This window comes from Aethalodelphis obliquidens, unplaced genomic scaffold (assembly GCF_003676395.1).
Source record: "Aethalodelphis obliquidens isolate GAN/ISIS:26980383/991018 unplaced genomic scaffold, ASM367639v1 scaffold69, whole genome shotgun sequence".
NCBI classification, from domain to species: domain Eukaryota; kingdom Metazoa; phylum Chordata; class Mammalia; order Artiodactyla; family Delphinidae; genus Aethalodelphis; species Aethalodelphis obliquidens.
The window spans coordinates 5,302,292-5,318,980 of NW_020838013.1; the positions used below are offsets into that span (position 1 = coordinate 5,302,292).

The 16,689-nt window shown below is 42.1% G+C and overlaps 1 protein-coding gene and 1 non-coding gene across 17 annotated transcripts in view; one reads left to right on the plus strand and one right to left on the minus strand.

Moving 5' to 3' along the window:
* Nucleotides 1-16,689, plus strand: part of PPP6R3 (protein phosphatase 6 regulatory subunit 3) — a 126,881-nt gene that overhangs the window by 34,427 nt on the left and 75,765 nt on the right. For all 16 annotated transcript variants that reach the window (XM_027090846.1, XM_027090854.1, XM_027090858.1 and 13 more), the window contains one exon: nucleotides 4,166-4,318. The gene's annotated coding sequence lies outside the window, so the exon portion shown is untranslated. The remainder of the gene's footprint in view (nucleotides 1-4,165; nucleotides 4,319-16,689) is intronic.
* On the minus strand, nucleotides 10,451-10,522 carry TRNAK-UUU (transfer RNA lysine (anticodon UUU)). The gene has a single exon. It is a non-coding gene; the product is annotated as a tRNA-Lys (tRNA).

Consider the following 16,689-nt stretch of genomic DNA (forward strand, 5'->3'; position numbering starts at 1 on the left):
CTTTTCACCAGTTACATGTTCAGGTATTCCATCAGCTTTATCTTTTTGAAGAAATTTTTATCTGCTCCAGACTGGACGGCTTGTCCTCCCTGCTGGGAACACATTGTCTGCTGGGACCCTGGGAGTTCATTTTGCCTCTCTCCTTCATTGAATTTCCTGTTCCTGTTTCTCTGTTGTTTTAGTGGAGCACAGTCTCTAGTAGTTTTCTGTGAGGAAGGGGGTGTGAGAGGGTAAGTCTTTTGAGACTTTCTGTGTACTCTTGATTGATAGTTTGGCTGGGTATAGACTTCTGGGTTGGAAGTCATTTTCCTAATGTATTAGTCTGCTAATTATTCTCAGTGCCCTTTTAAATAATATCTCTTTTTTTTTAAAAATTTGATGGATACATTAACTTATCTTTCTGAGGATAATTTTTTTAATGTACTCTTTTTCTTGTATAGTCTTTACTCCATCCTGCATTTTTCTGTTTTGTTTTGCACTCTACGTTTCATGATAGAGGCTTTCCTGAGATGTTATTAGAACCCGTGGTTTTCGTTCACATTTAGAGTCGGGGTATATACACACACAACACATAGAGTTGAATCATATGAAATTGCCATTCTTTCTCAGCTTTGTTCACTATCTGTGAACATACTTAGTTCTCAGATCTTCATTTCTAAATCACACCCTCCACTAAAAGGAACCAGGGCTCCTTGGAGAAATGGGTGATTTTAGAGCTGGGGCAGAGAATGTACAAGATTAATCTAGAACATGTTGTTATGCAAGGAAATAAGGAAGTACTCAAAAAACATGGAAAGCACACAGTCCTCTGCTTGAAGGGGTTCCCACTGGCCAAATCTGGGATAACTTGAGCATCAGAATGAATGGTGATATTAATAAATAAAATAAGAATCCGTGAGTCCACACTGATAATGAATGAATGGGAAAAAGGGAACATAACCTTACTGGAATTATAATGTCAACTGATAAGTGTAGAAGGAACAGTAGATTTACAAAATAAACATCATTTTATAACTGTCAGTAACAGTTGATTAAGACAAGAATTGCCAGTGGATGCTAAAACTATTGGGTGAGTGTTTTAAGAACATAATCTCAAAATATCTTCCTACAGATTATTTACTAGTTAATTACTAAGGGGAAACTGGTTATTTTACAGTGGAGAAATGAGGCAAATATCATCTTAACCAAGTGATCAAAATCCCAATAATGGGACACACAGACATTATCTTACTACTTATGTGATACTCTGGGAAAAACAAACCTCACTTACCACTTTTGTGGTAGTACTGCCAGATACTTATACCCTATATTCTTCAAAGATGCCAGTGAAAGACAGACAATTGCTGAAGAACTGTTTCAGATGGAAACATGACATTAGGTGTGATCCATGATCTGGATTGAGGTGAAGGGGGATTGCCGTAAGGGACGAAGAGCAGTTGGCAGAATTGGAATGTGAACTGTAGAGTCTGTATGGGACAGTTAATGTGTTGCATTCCTGACTTTGTAGTTGTGGAAGAGAATACCCTTGTTGTTAGGAAATACACAGCGAGCTATTTAAAGGTAAAGGACGTGATGGCTGCAGAAGATGGATGGAAGAGCAAAAGTGACACAGTGATTAGTTGTGAACCTAGGTGAAGGCTCTGTGGGAGCTTCTTGTACTGCTCTTGCAGCTGTTCTGCAAGTTTACAATGAAGACTTTTAAAGAAAAGATTGGAGTGAGGGTGGTTGATTGGAGCCCCCATTCATGGGTGGGGGCTCAGTGGCTGTGAACCTTTCAGCAGTGTGATGAGTTGAGCTCCTTTGGTTGGGAAGTCCCCAGTGTCAGGATTTTCAGGTGTTTGTTTCTTGAGGTCAGTGATTAGAAGACACTTTCAGTTTTCATCCTGGCTGGGAATGTCAGAGCCCAATAGGAGAATCTGGCTGGGGATGGGGTGGGCAGTTGAGGGGGCCTGTCTCTGCATTCTTTCTGCAGTTCACACAGTCCCTCTGTTTTCACTGGCAGGCCCACCCTCAGCTGTGCTGGAGTCACCATCCTTTTTGGCTTCCTTCTGTCATCTGATGGGGCTGGGAAGGACAGAAGAAGGCAATGAGATTTGGGAATCTAAGTGTTCATTATATAGCTTTTTCAACTAGTATTCCTTTTGCTCCCTAATTTTGTTGGTTCTTGGGATTATGCCTTTAAAAAGCAAGACAAAACAACCAAAACAGTTCTTTTACTGTACTTTTAGAGGCATTTCAATGTGTCTTCAATATACATTCTTTACCCAGGAGTCCCAATAGTGCATTTATATACCATTTCATTCTGTTTTGTATCTTTTGATCTTGTTTCCCACATTTTCACAATTTAGAAAAAACCAATTTCTTATCATCAATAGTATAGACCCTCTCTTTCCCGTAATTAGTCTAAGGGAAAAGACTGAACAATTAAACAAAGACCTTTTTCCAGAAAAGTGGGTTATGTCTCAGCATCCTTGTTACAACTTAATAAGCACCTGGATTTGTGATGCTCTGAGCGGGTTGACAGCTGTCTTATCTTTTGGCTTCCCTGGATGGGAGTGTGCAGCACAGTGAGGCAGGCAGGTTGGTACAACTCTGCTGGGAGCCTGTGATTGACTGACTGGCTTGGAAGTGGGTGAAGTGGGTAATCTTTTTTTTTTTTTTTTTTTTTTGGCTGCATTGGGTCCTTGTTGCTGCACACGGGCTTTCTCTAGTTGCGGCGAGTGGGGGCTGCTCTTTGCTGCAGTGCGTGGGCTTCTCATTGCGGTGGCTTCTCTTGTTGCGGAGGGCGGGTTCTAAGCATGCGGGCTTCAGTAGTTGCGGCCCACAGGCTCAGTAGTTGTGGCTTGCAGGCTCAGTAGTTGTGCATGGGCTTCCTTGCTCTGCAGCATGTGGGATCTTACCCGACCAGGGCTTGAACCCATGTTGCCTGCTTTTGTAGGTGAATTCTTAACCACTGCACCACTAGGGAAATCCAGAAGTGGGTGATCTTGGCTGGTGGGAGAAAAGATTGTAGATCAGTTGAGGATCCTACAGCTACTCAGATTAAATGTCAAATGTATGTATGTGTGCGCAGGCGTGTGCATTTTGTGGAGTATATAACTTCATTGGATTTTTAAAGGGGTCTGGAACCCCCAACACAGAGTGGTTGTGATGGCACTAGAATTACCTATGACATTTAGAAATGTACTCTTTACACTAACATGCTAAGTTGGTCATGTCTAAACACTGTGGTGGCACATGATCTGTTCTTATGATTTAAAGCAAAAATTTAGGTGATCAATTAAACACTTTTTTAAGTTTTTGTTGAGAAAACATTTCACTGGCAAAATGTTTTTTAGAGTCAAATATTTTCTTCATTTTAAACTAGGTTTGTTACAGTTTTTGTTGATTCATTTTGTTTCTTTTAGCAAGTGGTTAGCATTGTTTCTATTTATTTTGAGGGAAAATGTTGAGTTGATCAGAATGTAGTGTGAATTTTGTGGAACAAAGGCATTAAATAAATGGCATTTATTTTGAGATGCCTTGTAGACTGCACCCTTATAGGATTTCTGATTGGTATATTGTCCATAGTTTGTGTCTTTTCCTGCAGTATTTAGTTATAAATGAAGTGCCTTGGAAGACAGTTTAAATTTATAGTCCTTTCATGTGAAGCATCTGGTTAATTCACATTAGAGACGGGATTCAGCTGCAGCTAGTACTTCAGTGAACTTAATGTTCTGCTCATAGTTCCTAGTAAGTTACAGTTGTTTAAAGGTATTACACGGGGCTACTTGGGGACATTTAGAGGGAGATACTTCTAAAACTTGTTTTAGTGTTGTAAAATATGGTGCCTTTGTAGTTAACCCTGTGTTGAGTAAGAATGTCATTGAGGTTTTCATAAGACAAAGATAAGCATATGTATTTTTTCTTATTTGCTCACTGATAGTGCTCTTACTGTGTATCTATTTCTGGGTTATTGTTTAGTGTAGGATAAAAGCTTAGGTAGAGGGATGACAGTGCCTTTTTTCCTCTTGTTACATAGAAAAAAATTCAATTAGCTAGTACTTTTCAATCCTCTGAGGTATAGTTGTGTGTGAATGAAGACCTTGAACCAGTATTTTTAATGGCAGCTCTCATCCGAACGAAAGAGAACACGTTGTCATTTTTGCTCTTTTTTTCTTTATAGGGGAACTTCTGTTTCATGTGCACCATCCCGCTTTATTCTGCTAATCTGCTAATGCAGTAAATTGGAAGACAACCGTTGCCAGGATAACCTGTAATGGGCAAGGAGCCACAGAAAAGAAAACATTTCTTTTAATTTTTAAACTTGGTTTGAAAGGTAAGGTCACTCAAATTATGAGGAGTTTCATGAGTTACATCAAGGAAAGCAGTTTTCTGACTTGAGACCCTGGAATCTAGGTGGACCTGGTCTGGGTCATCACTTTGAGCCAGGTACCACCTGGCTCCGTGGCGCTATGGTATTTTTAGGAAGTTAAATAACAGGCTCTGTAGTTTGCTCTGGTATGTCGTAGAATCTGCAGCACCCATGGGATTCCCAGTTTCCACAGGATGGGGGTTGGGGTGGGATTGAGCTGGGCCCTAAGGACTAGACAGGCCTAGTAAGCTGATGTAGCATGCCAGAGAAAGACTGCTAGTAGCGACCCAGCTACTGCTGCTAGGTCACCTGGCTGTGTGTGTGTGTGTGTGTGTGTGAGAGAGAGAGAGAGAGAGAGAGAGAGAGAGAGAGAGAGAGATTTGTGTTCGTTTTACACCAGCCAAAGGACATCTGGCTTCTAGCCAGCCACCTGACTCTTTTGAGTCTTAATTGCTATCATTTTGCAACTCTTTACTGAATTTTTTTGTGAAAGACCAGAGGTTTCCTTTGCATATTTGGCTTTTGAGTCAATTGGCACTTAATAGAAAGTGGCCCAGTAGGACCTTTTTGGGGCTATGCACACATACTTAATCCAATTTCATTTGTTCCATAGTAACTGGAGGAGCAGGTGGGCATAAACCATTTAATCATCTACCTTTCAGGCTTCACTGTCTCAGGAGATACTATAGTTGTTCTGTTATAACAGGTCTCTGCTTCTAATCCCCAGGCCCCAATCTTTCCTAGGCAGTAAGCCACTTCGCCTGTGCTCTCCCCCACCTCCAGTCCTTTGTGAATAACTCTTCCTCAGCATCCCCTTCTGCTTACATAGTGAAGCACCAACTCTTGTAGAAAGGTTCTGATTTGTCCAGTTTTTATCTTCATATTATTCTGTATAAATCCTGATGGGGAGAATTCCCTTTAAGTAGTCATTCACTCTGAGCACCTTGTCTCATATGGTTTTGTCTGTTTGTTTTTGCTCATGTGGCCCAGCCCTTCCTTTTCCTCTGCCTTGGGATAGGTTCTAACCCATAGGTATGAACTCTTCAGTTTCTTACCTGCCTGACTGAGTGGAGAATTCAGTTGAGGGTTCAGATATAAGAAGTCCAGTAGTATGCAGTGATAAGCTATGATCTGACTGTCAGATTCATTTATAGTTAAAACAATTATCCATTTTTCTGTTGTGATGCTGGATTTCAAAAACTAATTTTTTTTTTTTTTTGCGGTACGCGGGCCTTTCACTGTTGTGGCCTCTCCCGTTGCAGAGCACAGGCTCTGGACGCGCAGGCTCAGCAGCCATGGCTCACGGCCCCAGCCGCTCCGCGGCATGTGGGACCTTCCCGGACCGGGGCACGAACCCGTATCCTCCGCATCGGCACGCGGACTCTCAAGCACTGCGCCACCAGGGAAGCCCGGCTTCTTTAACTTATTAACAGGCGACCTTAGAAACCAGCTTTGATTGAAGCTTTGTTTTCATTTTTTTATTTTTGTGAAGAAGTTCTCCTGTAATAAGATACTCCATTTAACATTTTCTGACTTTTCTGACTGTTCCTTTCTTGTGAGTTGGGAATACTGTGATGACCGCTTAGTCTGGTAATGTCAGCATATAGTGTATTGTAGCACAGGGATGGTATGATTGCATAATAAACAGTGCTTTGCCATCTAATTTCATAACAAAATAGTTCACATCCCATTTGTACCTTAAAAACACAACATTTGAAGTCCAGATTTTCTTTTCTTGTTTTGACATGTTGGGTGTGCACTTATAATAATAAAATGTTGCAGTACAGCATATGGCACTCTGAGCACTGTTGAGTTATACCCGTGTCACTGCGATTTGGAGAGCGCCCAGCTGCAGTGCAAAGTGATAGCACCGTATGTGGTCTCTTGTGACACCTGCTCAACTCTGCCCTGGTAGTGTAAAAGCAGCCAGAGACAGAATGTAAAGGATGGTGTGACTGTGTTCTGTTAAAACTTTATGGCCACTGAAATTTGAATTTCGTAGAATTTATACAAGTCACGAAATATCGTCCTTTTGATACTCCCCCACCCCCACCCCCAAAGAGTTAAAAAGGTAAAAACCATTCTTCGCTCAGGGCCTGTATTTATAAAAAAGGTGGCAGACCAGATTGGGCAATCTCAGTATGGTACCCCCAGGTATCCTAGGTCTCTGGAGTTGCTTCACACACTCATGGCAGAAAAAATGGGGTGGGAAAGGACCTAAACTGAAAAGGTACCATTGTGGTTTTTGCTGTTGGTTGGATTTTTCTATTTCTTTGTTTTTTTGTACGTAGGAATCTTAAGTGCATGTAGTCACCTCAGAGTCTTTCTGTTAGATAGTCTTTTATAATACCCTGATTTTAGATTGTGCTTATATTTATAGAGCCTGTCCTAAATGCCAGGGATTGTGCTGCTTTATATTTTCTTTCTTTTCATAATTTTTTATTTTATCATACATAGGTACATAGCTTACATAGGTGCATAGTTTAAAAAGTCAAATGGTATCACAAGATTTATAACAAAAAATAACAATCATCTATTTCATCTTTCCCATCCTATCCCCTCCTCATCCCAGCCCTTAGTGAGTAAGTGAGTTACTTACTCACTAGGAGCTGCTACCTCCATCTCTTAGCTGTTTACTCATCTTTATTACTTCCTTATGCATTTCTAAATTATATACCTGTAGGTAGCAGTTTCTAATCTGTCTTACTTCTAATTATGAAGGTTAAGGTTTAGCTCTTATAGGCATAGCTCTTTCCCTCTCACATCTCCCAACATAGTTAAAGCACAACTTTGGTTAATATCAGTAATAAAAGTATGTATATTTTGGTTAATTAATCCCTAAATCTCTGACTTAATTTGCAGAATCCTTCTCAACACGGTAACATACATCTGGTAATACACTTCCTTGGACATATCCTTTCCAGAGCCCTCTGCCTCATGGTTTACTCCAAACTGGTTCCTCTTGACTTCGTCTGTAGCTGCAGGTGTCCCCCCTTCTGGGAGTCATCTTTGCTTCTCTGTGTGTTGGATCCCTGGTCTCATGGATTCCGTGTCTTCCTCTCATGGCTTACTGCCATGCTTTAGTGAAGCCCATTCTCCATCCAGTAGCTTCCTCAAGAAACTGTGAATAAATCTTTCAGACCTTCCAGGTCTAAAAATGTTCTTTTCTAGAATTGCTATTGAGGAAGCTGATGTCATTCTGATTTCCAGTCCTTTTATAAGTTTTTCCTCACTAGAAGAGTTTAGATACACTTTTTTTTTTTTTAATCTCCGATACCACGGGCTTTCACACTGTGTCTTAAAGGATCTTTTACCACTCAACGTGGTGCCACATGTAGGTCTTAGGGGGAGAGTCACTTCTTTATGCTCTGAGAAAAAACATTTTTTTGACAAGGGAGATCAGTGGTGAATTATAATATGTTCTAAAACTTTTGTTACTTGGATGTTGGACTTTCGGAATTGTTTCTCCATTTTCTGTCTTTCATAAATTTGTTGGCATTCTCCTTGGCTGTTGTTTCCTTTTCTTTGTCCTTTATTGTTGTTTTTCTAGAGCTTCCAGAAGGGCAGAGAATTGTGTAGGTTTCAACCCACTAAGCATCTGGAAGGTTGCAGAATCCTTTGCTATTTTCTTGTTGAGACTCCATGTCAGCCCAAATGTAGCCATGCCTTTTATATCACATAGACTTTGAGAAGAAATTCATAAAACAGTGTGGTGATCATTTAATATAGTCTTCCTGTCCAGAACGGGAAGTTGTCTGTCGTTGCCCTCATAGAGAATCATCCAGGCTTCCAGAGGACCTCCAGCCTTGGGGTCTTGAAGGTGTTGGTGTTCCTAACCTTTAGCAAGTTCCTGCATCTTCTGCTCACAGATAGGACGGATAATCTGTCCTTTTCACTCACTGGCTCTCATTTTCTCCCTTGGGCACTGTCCGTGATAGTATAAAAGAGCTTCGAGATATTCAAAGCTAGTTATTTTTTCCTCCAAGTGGCAAGTCCTTCTGTCACCCTGGTCCTCTTTGGGTGCCATGTGGTTGGCAGTCTCTTCATCTGCCCCAGAACAGGATATGATATTGCTTGGCATGAGCTGATCTGCCCAGGGAAGGCTTCAATAGAGTTAGTATCTCCCGTGGTCCTAGATGCAGTTGATCTATGACACATTCTGAGGGTTACTTGCTTATTAGTCACAGCATAATACAACTTTATGTCAAACTTATAAGTAACTAAAATCTTTGGACTTGTTTCTTTCTTTAACAGTTTTCTTAGGCCTAGCAACCTCTACCCCCCACCCCATGTCATGCTTTTCAGTTTTTATTTTAAAAGGACTTTACATTTAACCATGTTAAGTAAATTTCTCTTGGTTTCATCATGTCAGACAGCTTTTAAATGCTGATTCACTCGTGTTTTCTGTGCATTTGGACAAACCTGTGGCATTCTGGTCAGTCAGCTCTGATAGCACCACTGGCCACAAGAGCTGAGCTCCTCCAGTGTCACCACCTACGCTCTTTGGGCTGAGCTCCCAGCCGGCTTGTCTGTCAAGTGATTCTTTTCCCTGCCCATGAAGACATGGGATTCCCGTCCATGAGTGTATCCCAAGAGCCATTAGATGGCAGGTTAGCCTGCTGCTGTTTCCCTTCTGCAGGCTGGCCTGGGGCTGGCTTGTGCTCTCGATGACTGCTGCTGGGACCGGTCGCTCACCGGGTGTTCCATGCTGGTCCTTTGGCCGTGTGCCGTGATGGGAAGAGCACAGACTTGGGAGCACAATGGGCCTGGGCTTGAGTCCCAGCTCTGGCCAGCTTATTCACTAGCTGTGGTCTTTGGTAGATCATCTCACCTCTTAGAATCTTAGTTTTTCCATCTGCAAATGAGAGCGAAGCCTTGAAGAGTTGTTGTGAGGTACAGATAATGTATCTAAAAGCATCAAGTCCAGAGTCTGGCATATGGTAGGCACTTAATAATTGTGAGCTGCTATTAGTCATTTTTCCTCCTTTAATAGAAAGTTGCCGTATCAGACCATTTACTGTTATTGTGGAATAGCTAGAAGAGATTAAGGGGCTATAAAGACTGTAAGCAGTGTTCACGTCTCATGTTCTACACTGAGCTTGTATTCCTGAGCAGAGTCTCAGCAGTCCAGGAGTCTGCTTTGCTGGTAAAATATTCATGACGGAAAGCACTTCCTAGAAGTTAACAAGTTATTACTGCTAGTCTAGGGACTGTTGAGATAGCCCTAAATGCTTTATGATTATACACATTATTTATGTCTTATGTATGTATGGCTGCCGTGGGTCTTCGTTACTGCACGTGGGCTTTCTCTGGTTGCAGCGAGCAGGGGTTACTTTTCGTTGCGGTGCGCGGCCTTCTCATTGTGGTGGCTTCTCGTTGTGGAGCACAGGCTCTAGGTGTGCAGGCTCGGTAGCTGTGGCTCGCAGGTTCTAGAGCGCAGGCTCAGTAGTTGTGGCACACGGACTTAGTTGCTCCGTGTCATGTGGGATCTTCCTGGACCAGGGCTTGAACCCATGTCCCCTGCATTGGTAGGTGGATTCTTAACCACTGCACCACCAGGGAAGTCCTGATTATACACATTCTGATTAAAGTTTGCTGGGCAAGGAAGATCGAAGGTTAAAAAAAATGGGGGTGGGGACCTTTAAAATTTGTGACCAATTTGCCATGTCTGTCTCTGTTACAGAGTTGCTTGTAACTCCAAATTAACCAGGGTAGTTAGCTCGTTCTTAAACTGAAGCTTGTTTCTTTTTTGGCCTTTTTTCAATGGCATCTCAGTATGCTCTAGAATTTCTGATTTGGAAAGGCTGTTCTCTTTGGGCATCTTGTCTGTAATGGACATATGAATAAAAAAGTAGCCACTGTCACTTGATTCAAGTTGGATGACTCACAAACTGCATATAACTGATTTCACTTAGTAAAAACATGGGCGAGTTGGATTTTCCAAGGCTTTCCCCTGCACTGTGTTAGTATAGAGTTCTCTTTCTAGCTCTGCTGTTTTCATACTGTTCCTGACTTGCTTAGGACCAATCTTCCTCCCTACAGTTTTATTTATTGTATTTACTTTTTGGCCACGCCGCACAGCTTGCAGGATCTTAGTTCCCTGACCAGGGATTGAACCTGGGCGCGAGCAGCAAAAGTGATGCGTCCTAACCACTGGACCACCAGGGAATTCCCATCCCTACAGTTTTAGATTAGGAACTCTTTTGGGTTATTTCAGGTGACAGGTGTTCTAATCGCATCACGTTTCCTCTGGCTCTCCAGTTACATGTCACTTCTTTCTGATATTTCAGATTTGTTGACAGCTCTGCCTGGTTTCAGAGATTCAGAGAATTCTGGATGCTTGAGATGGAAAACCCTCTACTTAGAATTTCCTTATTTGTGCAGGCACACACGCACACACACACACAGAATAGACACCTAGATCCAGCTAGGTTTTCCTTGCCTTTATTGCTTTGATCTCTAACAAGGCTCCTGGCAAAAACCTGATTGCCATTGTGTCATCCTCATTACTTGTCTTTTTTCTTTCCAACCCCTTAGTCTCACTTTAAAAAAAAAACTTGTTCTTAGTATAAATAAGTCATGCTTTGCATATACTCATATTGAAGTTGTGGAAATTATGCACAGAAATTCATGTCCACTTGCATTTTCATAATGAGAACTTGTAGAAGGACACATCACTGTACTTTAGTGTGGACTCCATGACAAAAGTGAGGCTGGACTTTTCTTGATTGGCAGTTGGCTGTTTAAATATAAAAGTGAAGTGGGCGATTAAGATCACACCTCTTGCCTGTCCACAGCATCTTAGAGGTGTATTTGGAGTTAGCCCCAGGGTGTGGATAGGCATTTGTTTTCTGAGGATCGTGTGTTTCCCAGGTAGCTCAGAATTCCAAGGGCAATCTATAAATTTGTATCATCTGATACCTAAGTGCAGCTAGGAATGAAGAAAACATGAGAATTAGGCTTTGAGGAATTATGGGTGAAACTGGAGGGGGGATAATAATTTAATGTGAAATTTCTTAGGGAATAACTTGGTTTTCAAAGTAGAGGCTGTTGTAGGGCCTCGCCATCCTCTGCGAGTTCTTAAAACGGTCTCTGGGTCACCGCTCTTTATCTAGGCTCACCCCTGTCCAGTCCATCTTTCACATTGACAGCATTTAAACTCTAGATCTCATCTTGTTGCTCGTTTGCCTTGTCTCACCTGACCTCAGTGTCCCACCTCAGTGGTCTTGTCTTCAGCACTCCCTTCCCTATCCCACATTTTAGTCATATTCAAACACATGGCCGTTCTGGGAACAGGTTAGACCTCTTCCCCTCTCCGCCTTTGTGGGAGTACAGCGTCTGTTGAAAATGTACTTGCCACAGCTTAAATTTCGTCTCCTCTGTGTCATTTTCCTCTACTTTTCTTGAGTCATTTGTTTCTGTATACTGTGTTAATCTTTGCTATAGCTATTTTAATGTGCATTTATCTCAGTTAGAACGGACTGGCTCCCTCCCTCGCTTCTGCAGCAAGCCTGCCCGGCTCTGCTGTGCATTCGTGCATGGCTCTTTGAGATCTGGCTTTGCGTTGCCTAACCTTTCCTAGTGCCTTCTGAAAGTCTCTCCTTGTCATCAGGACTTTCTCCCTGCTGTGAATTTCTTGAAGCTCCAGGGTCTATCCTCCATGCTTGTAGGATCACCTACTGAGCCCTACCTGTCTTTTGAGGCCCAGCTTAGGCCTCATTTATAGCAAAGTCTTTTCTGTCCAGGCTCCCCTCCCTTGAGCTCCCTTTCTACAGAACAAGCTTGGAGTTTATGCCATTTATTTTCTGTATTTTCTCTGTTCTCAGTTTTATTATATTCTTCAAGGAAGTAGGCACCGTTATCATATTACTCCTGCATTCCCCAATACAGTGCAAATTAGTGCTTTAAAAGTACCTGTTACGGCTTCCCTGGTGGCGCAGTGGTTGAGAGTCCGCCTGCCGATGCAGGGGACACGGGTTCGTGCCCCGGTCTGGGAAGATCCCACGTGCCGTGGAGCGGCTGGGCCTGTGAGCCATGGCCGCTGAGCCTGCGCTTCCGGAGCCTTGTGCTCCGCAACGAGAGAGGCCACAACAGTGAGAGGCCTGCGTACTGCAAAAAAAAAAATAAAAGTACCTGTTGATTAATATAGTGCATATTAAATGGATTTTACTCCTTTATTTACTACTCTGAAAAGCTGAAATATCAAAGAAAGTTACAAATTAAAACTGGGCAAAGCATCTACAACATCTGGATGGTAGAAACTTGATTGCTTTTGATACGTTCTTTGGAAGAAGCAGTTTCAGAGCTAATACAACGAAACTGGCCCTGAGTTTGTATTGCCCTTTCCTCTAAAGAAATTCGTTATCTCTAACTGGCACTCTGATACTTGCTTTGATTAGTCTAGTGTTCGGGTGGGGGTGAGGGGACAACTGTATGAGTTGGATACCTTTGTTAACAGTGGAGAGGCAGCTACTGGGTAGACTTCCCAGTCCTTTGTGATCTTTTTCCTTAGTACTTAAAGAGAACTGCCATCAAAGCCCAACTGTTACTCCTTCCCGATGTTGCATGTTTCTGCCTCTTCGTGTGAAAATTATAGCTTTTGCCTAGGCCTTGAGCGTTGCTGTTGGGGGAGTTTATCATTAACTTATAACACGGAGCTGACCTCCCTTCAGAGTGACTCTGCACTCTGCTATTTATAGATACTTTCCTCTCTGTCCCTTCCTGGTGGCGTGCTGCTCTCAGTGTACAGAGTGGCAACCACCAACCCTTCTTCAGCCTAGCCGTCCCCCCATTTGGGTCTTGTTATATGTGGCCCAACTCAGTTCTCCGCACGCCTGAATCCAAGCCCAGGGGTCCTGCAACTCCAGGTGTCTGGACACTGGCAGAAGCAGGAGAGCCAGTAAGAACAGCCTTTCAGCAGCTCAGTTTGTTCACTACACCCTGTTCCCAGGCTGCTGGTAAACTCGGCCAAAGGTTTGGGGTAAATGTGCCTGCCCCTCGCGGAGTAATAAGCACGTTGTTTTGAACCTGAATGGAGGCAGTGGTGCTCGCTTCGGCAGCACATATACTAAAAAACTGAATGGAGGCAGTGAAGACTCAGTTTTCTCCGGGACCAGTGGGGAGTCTATTTTTTTATATTAATCAAACATCATTGTTTCCCAACATGTTTGAGTGACCTGGGCATTTTATTTTTCATCATAATATTTTTGAATTAACTTAGAAAATGAAATAAATTCCCACAGACACGTAACTATTTCAAAATTTGGCCAGGTGTATCTCTACCAGTAATGAGCCACTTGTAGCCCTCCTGATTCAAGCTAGCATTCTCCATTATCACAAGGTAAAGAATTTGAAATTTTACCTTTTATCCCTACAAATATTCCTAGAAATTAGAGGCTAAAAAACAGTTCTCGTTTTCTTGTGACCTACTTGTTTGAGTTAAGAATGTCCAAGTTGTTTCTTTTATATGTATATATGTATATGTATGTGTGTGTATATATATATATATATGAGAATAAACATGATTTCCCAGGTGTGTTTATATTTTAAAAGAAAGAAGACCATGGCCCATAGCCTCTCCCCACCCATCCCACATTGGCCCTTGTGTGGAAAAGGTGGGTAACTATTGACTTTGGCTGTGGAAGGAGATGGGGAAGGTATTTTAGTACCAGGAGAGAAACTTTGAATCATAATTGTAGCAATCATACAATTTGAGCTGTCTTGTCCCGAATGGCCACGTGTGACTCTTAAGCACCGGAAATGAGGCTGGTCCAGATTGCGATATGCTGTGAAGTTTCAAAACACCCATATTTTGAAGACTTAGTACCAAAAGAATTACATGTTGAAATAATAATGTTTAGCTATATGAGGTTAAATAAATACATTTAAAATTAATTTTACCAGTTTCTTTTTTACTTTTTGGTGTGGCTGCTAGAAAATTTAAGCTTACATGTGGCTCACATTGTGTCTTGAGTGATGTTTCTGTTAGCACCAGCTCGGGTGACAGTGGAGGTGTTGTGTTTCTCGTGCTGAGGGCCGGGGCCTCTAGAGAGTGCTGCAGGCAGACTGAGGTGTGTAGGGATTTGAACTTGGGGAGCATGTGCTTACGTGCCTTTGTATAAGACCCAGAAAAAATTTGTATTATAACTATTCCCTTCATAGCACATCTAAAAGAAATAGTATTAAAAATCTGTAACACATTTTGTTGTCTTAAAGTCTTTCCCCTGTGTTATCTTAGGTGAACGCAGCTACTTCTCATGTTTGTGTAGGTTGTACTTCTTACTTTAGGTGACTGCAGCTATCTAAACTGGATGTATGTTGTGCGTGTTTGTTGCAAGACTGGAGCATGCGAGGAAGTATTTAGGGTATGGGATCTTGGGGATTGAAGTGAGCCAGTTACGGAATGGCATACCAGAGGCTGGCTTCGCGGGTGTGCGGCCTGTAGTCCCACGGGGCCCACACCCAGAAGCGTTAGCTTTCAGGCTCAACATTGCTGTCTTGAGATTCTTCATAATCTTTGTATCTCTTTTTGAACCTTTGAACCTTGTGCCCTGGGCCGGCCATTCCTGGGTACAGGGTTTCCACCATTGATAGCAGTTCACAGACTTGGGCTTTACAGAGTGCAGTTTACCCCACTTGGATAGAAAATTGCCAAAATTAGGCAGTTAGTACATAATGAATAGGGGATTTTGTATTTTAAACTCATTAAAGTTCTTCTTTGTCATTTCCACAGTTTCCTTCTCATTTGTAGGCAGGACCATCAGCAGTTTCTCTCTCCAAAGCTCTTTAATAGTTTACCTTTTAGTGTGTCCATGGTGTCATTTTTTCTGGCCTCTGTTGGAAAGTGTTACGTTTTGCTTCTGTTATGTTGAAGGAAAACCCACTAATACCAGCTTGTCCACAGGGAGTTTCTGAAATAAATAAGAGTCACGTGTTGGTATAGTAGGCTTTTCCTCTGTTTCTCATGGTTACATGATTATTTTGAATATACTTATAGCAGTTTATTGCAAATGATCAGCAATGGTTTAAACCCAGGACAGCAGCAGCATCTGAGGACTTGCTAGAGGTGCAGAATCTCAGGCCTGATCCCTGCTTTCCTGAATCAGAATCTGAGACTGTGTTTTAATAAGACCCCATGGAAGTTCGGTAGCATTGGTTTAAAGCTCACTTGACTTCAAGGGGGTGGTATGTTGATTACACAGAAGCTTCCAGGTGCTGAGTGCCGGTATGTCTCAGCCACCAGACCAGGCCTTTCTCATCTACTCACAGCCAGTTTACTTGTTTGAGGATATTGGGGCTTAGAGAGGTGAAGTGGTTTTCCTGAGGCCTCAGTGCCAGGCAGTTGTGGAGCCAGCATTGGAATCCAGTATGTTGAGATGCTTAAGAGTCCTAACAAGGTTTGAGGAGAAAATGATGTTTATTTGATGGAAAGCAAGTGGTTGTAGGTGGTTTACATAAACCACAGTTGGGCCCTGTTCAATATACTCTTCCAGCAGAGCCTTGGCAGATTCTGCAGAGGGACTGACGTCCTTCTCAAACTTCTTGCACGTGACTGAACCACATCACCATACCAGGTCCCGTGTCATAGAGACAAGGTAGCACCTTTTGTTTCAGAAACAAAGTGTCACTGCTTAACTGCTTTTGAAATAAAGGTACTGTGGCCCAGGTTTTGCTTCCAAGAAGGATGATATTTTAATTTCACAGGACCCTTAATTAAAGCAGTTGATCTATGACGAGTAGATTTATGGATCCTTTGGTCCTATTTTATGCACATACAGTGATAATTTTCACTTGTGTCTTCAGTTATGAGGAAGGCGGAGCATAGCAGAGGTTGTCCTCTGCGGCAACTCCTGCCCACATACTCTTCAGCCCTTGTGGAGAAAACCCTATTTTCAAGGTACCTCATTCAACTTATAAAACAATTCTAGGATTTTGCAGAAAGATGGAGGGTAGTTTGCTTTTACCATTTCTCTCTTTGTCAGTATTGATTTAAAAGCCTGTGAATTGGTTTACTGTAAGAAATTGTATTCCCTCTTATCGCTAAATCCTGTTGAAGTATACCTAGGTTAAGAATTTTAAAGTGTATTTATGTTTACTAAAAGTGAGCTGTTGAAGTTCTGACTTTTTTCAGTTTCTTCAGAGTATCTTAGTTACATTTTTTAAAGGACTCCATTGACCTCAGGGCCCTGGGCAGTTGAACTTTGTAACAGTTAGTTCATACCTAGCTTGATTTTACTTCAAAGGGCACAAATAGAAGTAGGGCCAAGCCAGGGGTAACTAATTTACCAGTGCTGTTCATTTCCAGTCAATTTGCTGTTTGGTTAAAAGATAGAATA